The sequence below is a fragment of the Apium graveolens genome, chromosome 3 (genome assembly GCF_009905375.1).
Source record: "Apium graveolens cultivar Ventura chromosome 3, ASM990537v1, whole genome shotgun sequence".
Taxonomy (NCBI): domain Eukaryota; kingdom Viridiplantae; phylum Streptophyta; class Magnoliopsida; order Apiales; family Apiaceae; genus Apium; species Apium graveolens.
The window spans coordinates 233134552-233142931 of record NC_133649.1 but is presented as its reverse complement, the minus strand read 5'-3'; the positions used below and the strand labels follow the sequence as shown (position 1 = coordinate 233142931).

Genomic DNA, 8380 nt, shown 5'->3' with positions numbered 1-8380 from the left:
CATAATCTGGATGTTTGGAATCTACAAAGCCTGGAGGTTGTTCAACATATACTTTCTCCTCCAATTTTCCATTGAGAAAAACACTTTTCACATCCATATGAAAGACAGTAAACTTTTTGTGAGCAGCATAAGCCATGAATATCCTTATGGCTTCTAACCTAGCAACTGGCGCAAATGTTTCATCATAGTCAATTCCCTCCTGTTGAGAATATCCTTTTGCAACCAGCCTTGCCTTGTTCCTTACAATTATGCCTTCACTGTCAGTTTTGTTTCTGAATACCCATTTTGTACCAACAACAGATCTATTCTTAGGTCTTGGCACTAAGGTCCAGACTTTGTTTCTTTCAAATTCATTCAACTCTTCCTGCATTGCTTGCACCCAATCAACATCTTGAAGAGCTTCTTCCACTTTCTTTGGCTCAGACTGAGAGAGAAAAGAATTGTAAAGACATTCATTCGAAGTACCTGTTCTAGTTCTGACACCTGCATCAGGATTTCCAATTATCAAATCAGGTGTATGTGATTTTGTCCACTTCCTTGAAGATGGAAGGTTTTCTCTAGAACTGGATGCTCCCCCATGATTCATGCTGTCTTCGTTTTCATTTTCTGATGCTCCCCCTGAAACTATGCTCTCTGAGTTGGATCCGTCAGCATTTAGATTTTCAGCACTGTCAGTACTTGGCTTATCAGAACTTGACGAATCAGAACTTGAAGAGCCAGATGTATGTTCTGATGCTTCTTGAGATGTGATAATATCTTGAGTATGCTCCCCCTGCATTGGTGCATCTTCCTTTGACGTAGTCACCACAGTTTCAATAACATCAGAGTTTAATCCATCAGAGTTACAGTATCAGGACTTAGACTGTCAGGACTTAAGGTATCAGAATATGAATCTTCATTTTCAAATCTCAGCTGATCATGATCAATGCAATCTTCAAGTCCAGTGATCTTCTTGTCATCAAAAGAGACATTGATAGATTCCATGACCACTTTTGTTCTCAAATTATAGACTCTGAAGGCTTTTGTGGAAAGTGGATATCCAACAAAGATTCCCTCATCAGCTTTTAGATCAAACTTGGATAGCTGTTCAGGATGAGTCTTGAGAACAAAACACTTACATCCAAATACATGAAAGTATTTCAGATTTGGCTTCTTGTTCTTCACCATCTCATATGGTGTTTTTCCATGCTTGTTAATGAGTGTTGCATTTTGAGTAAAACAAGCAAGTCTGCACAGCTTCAGCCCAGAAATAGGTTGGAAGCTTTGCTTCTTCAAGCATTGTTCGTGCAGCTTCAATGAGAGTTCTATTCTTCCTTTCAACAACTCCATTTTGCTGTGGAGTTCCAGGAGCAGAAAATTCCTGCTTTATTCCATGATTTTTGCAGAACTCTTCCATTATCAGATTCTTGAATTCAGTGCCATTATCACTCCTCAAAATTTTCACAGAATCTTTGATCAATTTATCCAGATGTTTGACATGATCAATCAGGATAGATGCAGTTTCACTTTTTGTGTGCAAGAAATACACCCATGTGTATCTGGTGAACTCATCTACTATGACCAACGCATATTTCTTCTTTGCAATAGACATGACATTCACTGGACCAAATAGATCAACATGAAGTAGATAATAAGGCTCAAGAATTGATGATTCAGTCTTGCTCTTGAATGAAGATTTTCTTTGTTTGGCCTTCTGACATGAGTCACAAAGACCATCAGGAGCAAACACTGATTTTGGCAGTCCTCTCACAAGATCTTTCTTGATCAGTTCATTTATCTTGTTGAAGTTTAAATGAGAGAGTTTCTTGTGCCAATTCCAGCTTTCTTCAATTGAGGCTCTACTCACTAAACAGATTGCAGAACCATCAGAACTTGTTGAAAGCTTAGCTTCATAAATGTTACCACGCCTGAATCCCTTCAGAACAACTTTTCCTTTAGATTTACTAACTATTTCACAATGTTCTGCAAAGAATCAACATGATAACCTCTGTCACAGATTTGACTTATACTCAGTAAGTTGTGTTTAAGTCCTGAGACCAGAGCTACATCTTTAATGATGACATTCCCAAGATTGATATTGCCATATCCCAAAGTTTTTCCAATGTTGCCATCTCCATAAGAAACACTTGGGCCAGCTTTCTCCACAAAGTCTGATAGCAGGACCTTATTTCCAGTCATATGTCCTGAACATCCACTGTCCAGAACTAAAATATTTTTCCTGTTGCCCTGCAATCAAAAAGACCACTAATTATTAGTTTTAAGGACCCAGACTTGCTTGGATCCTTTGGCCTTTTAGGTTTGTTAACATTTGCAGCGGATTTAGCATCAGATTTTATGTTAACAGTTTTCTTATCAGAACTTATACTACCAGACTTTGAATCAAAACTTACACTAGAAGGAACAACAGAAACTTTCTTTAAAGAAGGTTTTATTTGATAATAATCATAGTACAAACTATGATATTCCTTACAAGTATAAATGGAATGCCATAAACTACCACAATGAAAACAAGGATTTTGTGGTTTGTATCTAACAGACTGACTCTTAACTCCTGATTTTGAAGATAAGGAGTTAATATTCTTATTCTTCCTGCAAAAGAAGCCAGATGGTTAGAACTTCCACAGTTATGACATGCTTTCCTAGGAGCATCAGGAACAGATTTATAGTTATTGCTTTTATTCACACCTTCCTTTCCATTCCAGTTTTTCCTAGGTGATTTTACCTTGTTTGCATTCTTAACATCTTTCAGCTTATGCTTAAGCTGCTTCTTTGTCATTAAGCCTATGTTAACTTCAGCTGTCTTTTCCTGTTTTAGTTTGTCAGAAGCTAATTCCTTTTTAACTTCTGATTTCTCATTTTCAGATTTTTCAGTTACAAAATTAACAGGTTTTAACTTCGGCTTTTGCTTATCAACAGGCTTAATTTCTACAGTTCCTTTTTCATTTTTATTTTCTCCATAACCTAAGCCCTCTTTCCAGTTTCCACTGCTTAGCAAATTTTGAGTTGTTTTGCCAGAGTTAGTCCAAGTCCTAATATCTCTCTCTCCTTTTCTAACTCAGTTTTTAGAGATTCATTCATTTTTAGCACTTCATCCCTAACATAAAAAGCATCATCTCTATCCTTCTGAGTTTGATGGAACATGACTAACTCTTTTTCTAAGAAATCATTTCTTTTCCTAAAAGCAAGATTTTCAGAAGGTAATCTTTCACATGTTAAAGTTTGATCTCTATAACTAACAAACATGGTTTTAAGATATCTTCTCAACTCATTAATATCATCAGTATGAAAAGCATAAGTAGTCTGAGGTACCTTTGTTTCAGCAGCTTCAGAACTGCTCTCAGAACTTGATTTATCAGCATTTGCCATCAATGCATAGTTCTCCTCACTTTCAGAGTCTGAGATGTCTGTCCAGCTTTTCTGCTTTGTGACAAGAGCTTTGCCTTTGTCACTCTTGGTCTTCTTGCAATCAGGAGATATGTGGCCTTTCTCACCACAAATATAACATTTAACATTGGCGTAATCTCCTCTGTCAGACTTTCCTCCTCTTCCTTCAGATCTTCTGAAATTCTTCTTATCAGAACTTATGCCTCACCTGGAAAACTTCTTTCCCTTCCTGAACTTCCTGTATGCAATCTTTGTGATTCCTTTCACCATAAGAGCACACAGCTTCATCATCTCCTCATCAGCATCAGTTTCAGGCAAACTTTCAGAATCTGAGTCATCATCACTCTCAGAACTTGATGACTCAGTATCAGACTTTATGAAAAGAGCTTTACCCTTGTCTTTATTTGAGGAAGGTGCTTTGGGGGATTCCTCTTCAGCCTTGAGAGCAACTGTCCTTGACTTTCCTCCTTTCCTCTTGCTTCTTTGTTCCATCTCAAGTTCATGAGTCTTGAGCATTCCATAGATTTCATCAAGAGTTGTTTCATCAAGATTGTAGTTGTCTCTTATTGTTGTTGCCTTCAAATCCCAGCATTCAGGAAGAGCTAACAGGAATTTTAGGTTGGTATCTTCAAGATCATACTCTTTATCAACCAATGACAAATCATTCAAAAGTTTGACAAATCTATCATATAAATCATTCAATGACTCATTAGATTTTGAGTCAAAATGTTCATACTCTTGAGTGAGTATTGTCTTCCTGTTCTTCTTAACTGTTTCAGTTCCTTGACACCTTGTCTCCAGTGCATCCCATATCTCCTTGGCAGTCTTGCAGTTGATTACCCTGTTTGACATTACATTATCAATGGCACTATGCAGTAAGTGTCGTACCTTGGCATCCTTAGCAATAGATGCTATATCTTCAGCAGTGTAATCACTCTTTTCCTTTGGTACAGTCTTTGCTGCTTCACCTGCAACTACAACAGCGAGCTTGGTAGGTTTGTGAGGCCCTTCCTTGATTCTATCAAGATATTCTGGATCTGTTGCTTCCAGAAACATGGTCATCCTTACCTTCCATATGGGATATTCAGATGGTCTCAATATGGGAACTCTGATAGTCTCATATCGACTCTGAATTGATGTTTTTGATGATTCCTCAGTTTTGGTAGGCTTAGTTGGAGTTTCTGTGTCAGACATGATTGTGTTTGGATCTTTAACTGTATGTATGTTAACAGAAGGCTCTGATACCACTTGTTAGGTCACACTTTCACTGTAGAGGGGGTGAATACAGTGTTTATTACAATCAAATCAAACTTCAAGAACTTATGTAACAGAAAACAAACTTTATTGAAACAATAAACTCTGTTACAATCTGGAACTGTTATCTCTCAGTGATGAACAAAATATCACGAGAGCTGCTAGGGTTACAGTAAATAATATTCTCGATAATGATAACCCTTATAGTGTAAACCCTATGTCTGTGTTTATATATTACACAGTTACAAGATAATCGCTAATTGATATGGAATATAATTCTGCTTCCTAATATATATCAATCAGATATCTTTTCTTCCAAGTATTCCATTCTTTACGGAATTCCTTCTTCATGCATATCTCTTCTTATGTTTATCTTGATCTTCTTAACTTTAATCAGCTACTGTCCTTATCTGATCGTCCTTCAGCACTTAAGTTCTGATATCTATCTCCTGATGCTTATCTCCTGATAACATAAGTACTGATATCCCTTAAGTCCTGACGTCCAGTATAAGTACTGATCAGTTAAGTACTGATTTGTCCTGTTCAAATAAGATCTGAAATCTAAACATAAAACATATTAGCCATGACATTATCAAATATATCTAACAGATAAAACTGAATACAATCATCGAAGTAAACGACATTATAGATAGACATTAACTTAAGGGTGTGACATGAGCATATGGTCGAGAAATATTGTATAAATAAAAAAAGAAATTTTGCTTCGAGGATACCAAATTATTTTAGTTTAGTAATCGTAAATCAAGGATGTCATTATATTGAGAATTTAGATTCATTTGGTAAAGTGTGTTCGAGTTATCAACTTCAAAGTTTTATGATTGAAGCGGTTAATAAATTTGGAAGGTCTTGTGATTGATTGACTTTGGAGATGGAATAAAATGGTATATGAAAATTTGGTGGAACGGACTAAGTTAAGATATGAAATTTTACGACTTAAAAGGATGAATAAGAAATGTTATTGAGTTGAAATATTATGTTGTGGTTGATAAAAAATTTATAGTTTTAAATTTCTCGAGTTTAGAATGAACAAACGTTCACGATCAGGAATTTTGGAGTGAGATTGTGAAATTGGTAAGAATTGAGATATGAAGATAAAGTAGAGCATAACTACCTAACTTAGGAAGCATAATGTGTGATAGAAGAGAAGTGCTTTGAGTTGGGAATTAAGCGCACAAAAATTTCGAGGGCGAAATTTCTTAAGGGGGGAAGATTGTAATACCCCAACCTACATAATATTTAACTAGAATATTTTACTTAAAGTAAAGATGGATTTGAAAATGGTTAATTTAAGACTCAATGGAATTTTATTGGAGGAAAACGTATTTTCATGAAATCTTAGTATATTTCGAGAATGAGGGATCTTGGGATGGGTTAGAAAATACAAGAAATATTTTAGAGACCTTGATGAACTTGATGAACCTATCATGCTTGAATACTCCGTTTTAATCTTGTGAGAACTATTTTGATGATTTGTTGATGATTGTGATATCTTGTGATGATTCATACATGAGTCTTGATGAATTATTTGTTTTTCTTGAAAATCTGGTAATGAACCGAAGAACTTTGTTTTATTAAATAAACCTCAGTTAAATTGTACAGTATATGCTTACTAAGCTGTGTAGCTCACCCCTATATTCCATTAAATCTTACAGGAAATTTCTAGAATATTGTGGACTCAAGAATAAGTATCTTGGGGTGAAGATATGTTGAACGATGTAGAGTTGATAGCACAATATTGGTTGAGGTTTGTATCAGGATTTATAATATATTAAGATGTCGAATTTGTAAAAATGAAAGAAATTATAATTATTTTTATTTTTATTAGTTCAATTTTCGTGGGTATAATTTTGAGGAAAGGTTTGGATTTGACGGACCCCGGAGTCGGGCCCAAATTGGGACTTTTGGACAGGGGGGCGTCACAAGAAAGTTGAAGACGAAGCGATCATTGCAATGGGAGAACCAGTAGCAAATCTGAAAGATTTGATGGACTTTTCTCAACCGAAGATTAATGACATTCAGTCTAGTATTGTCAGACCAGCCATCACGGCTAATACTTTTGAAATTAAATCTAGCACAATTCAAATGGTGCAGAATTCAGTCTAGTTTGGGGGTTCTCTAACTGAAGATCCCAATACTCACATTAGGGATTTCATCGAGATCTGCGACACCTTCCGGTTCAATGGTGTTTCTGAAGATGTTGTTAAGCTGAGGCTTTTCCCATTCTCTCTGAGGGATAAGGCTAAGAGCTGGTTACACTCTCTACTAGCTGGTTCTATCACTACTTGGGAAGAACTTGCTCAAAAGTTTCTTACTAAATTCTTCCCTATGGCAAAGACAGCTGCAATCAGAAATGCTCTTACTCAATTTGTGCAGCAATCGGGAGAGTCTTTATGTGATGCTTGGGAGTGTTATAAGGAGATTCTTAGGAAGTGTCCTCATCATGAGATGCCTGACTGGATGATTATCAATTGCTTTTATAATAGCTTGGGAGCACAATCTAGACCCATGCTCGATACAGCATCAGGTGGAGCCTTATGGGCTAAGAGCTATGATGAAACTTATGAGTTGATTGAACTGATGGCTGCTAATGAATACCAGAATCCAACTCAAATGCTACCTCAAGGCAGGGTAGCAGGAATTCTGGAGGTGGATACAGCTACTGCTATAGTTGCTCAGCTTAAGGCTTTGATGATGAAGGTGGATTCTTTGGCTAATTATAGAGTTAATCAGATCACTAATATTTATAAGCTTTGTGTTGTGCACATAAGAAGGAGCAGTGTGCCATTTCTAGTGAATCAACTCAGTTCGTGAGCAACTTTAAGAGGTCACAACAACCAGTTCCAGCCACATATCATCCCAACAACCGCAATCATCTTAACTTTAGCTGGAGAAATAATCAGAATGTGGTGCAACAGTCTTGTCAGTAGTTTTCAACAACCGCAATATACACCAAGACAACAACTCTAACAATCGAATGAAAAATCTGAATTGGAGGAGTTGAGGCTCATATGCAATAGCCAAGCGGTTTCTATTAAGACCTTGGAGAATCAAATTGGGAAGATTGCCAATGCGTTGTTGAATCGACAATCTGGAACACTCCCTAGTAACACAGAAGTTCCAGGAAAGAAGGAAGCAAAAGAACAGGTTAAGGCAATTATATTGAGGTCTGGAAATTTGTGAACCCCGAAAAATTTCAAGTTTCGGAATCTGAAGTTGTGGCTGAAGAAGATGTACAGAAGGAAGCAAAAGTAGAATCAATGAAGAAAACTGTGGAACACACTCCTCCTGAGGGTAATACAGGGGAGAAACAGGTTATGAAACTTCACATCAACATACCTTTCGCTGAAGCTTTTGAACAAATTCCTAGCTATGCGAAGTTTATGGAAGGTATTCTCTCTCGGAAAGTGAACCTCGATGACTTAGAGAATGTTGCTCTCACATAGGAATGCAGTGATGTGCTGCAACAGAAGTTGCCTCCAAAGCTTAAAGATCCTAAAAGCTTCACTATTCCTGGTACCATCGGAAACTTGTCATTCGACAAGTATTTATGTGATTTGGGAGCTAGCATCAATCTGATGCCTTTGTCTTCCTTCAAGAAGTTGGATTTACCTGATCCAAAGCCTACATATATGTCCTTGCAGTTGGCCGATCGTTCTATTACATATCCACGAAGCATTATGGAGGATGTCTTGTTCAAGATGGACAAACTCATCTTTTCTGC

General features: G+C 36.8%; 1 non-coding gene across 1 annotated transcript; it reads right to left on the bottom strand.

The window, feature by feature from the left end:
- Positions 1 to 6999: 6999 nt before the first annotated feature.
- Positions 7000 to 7106, bottom strand: LOC141716344 (small nucleolar RNA R71). Its single transcript, XR_012573056.1, has one exon. It is a non-coding gene; the product is annotated as a small nucleolar RNA R71 (small nucleolar RNA).
- Positions 7107 to 8380: the final 1274 nt, after the last annotated feature.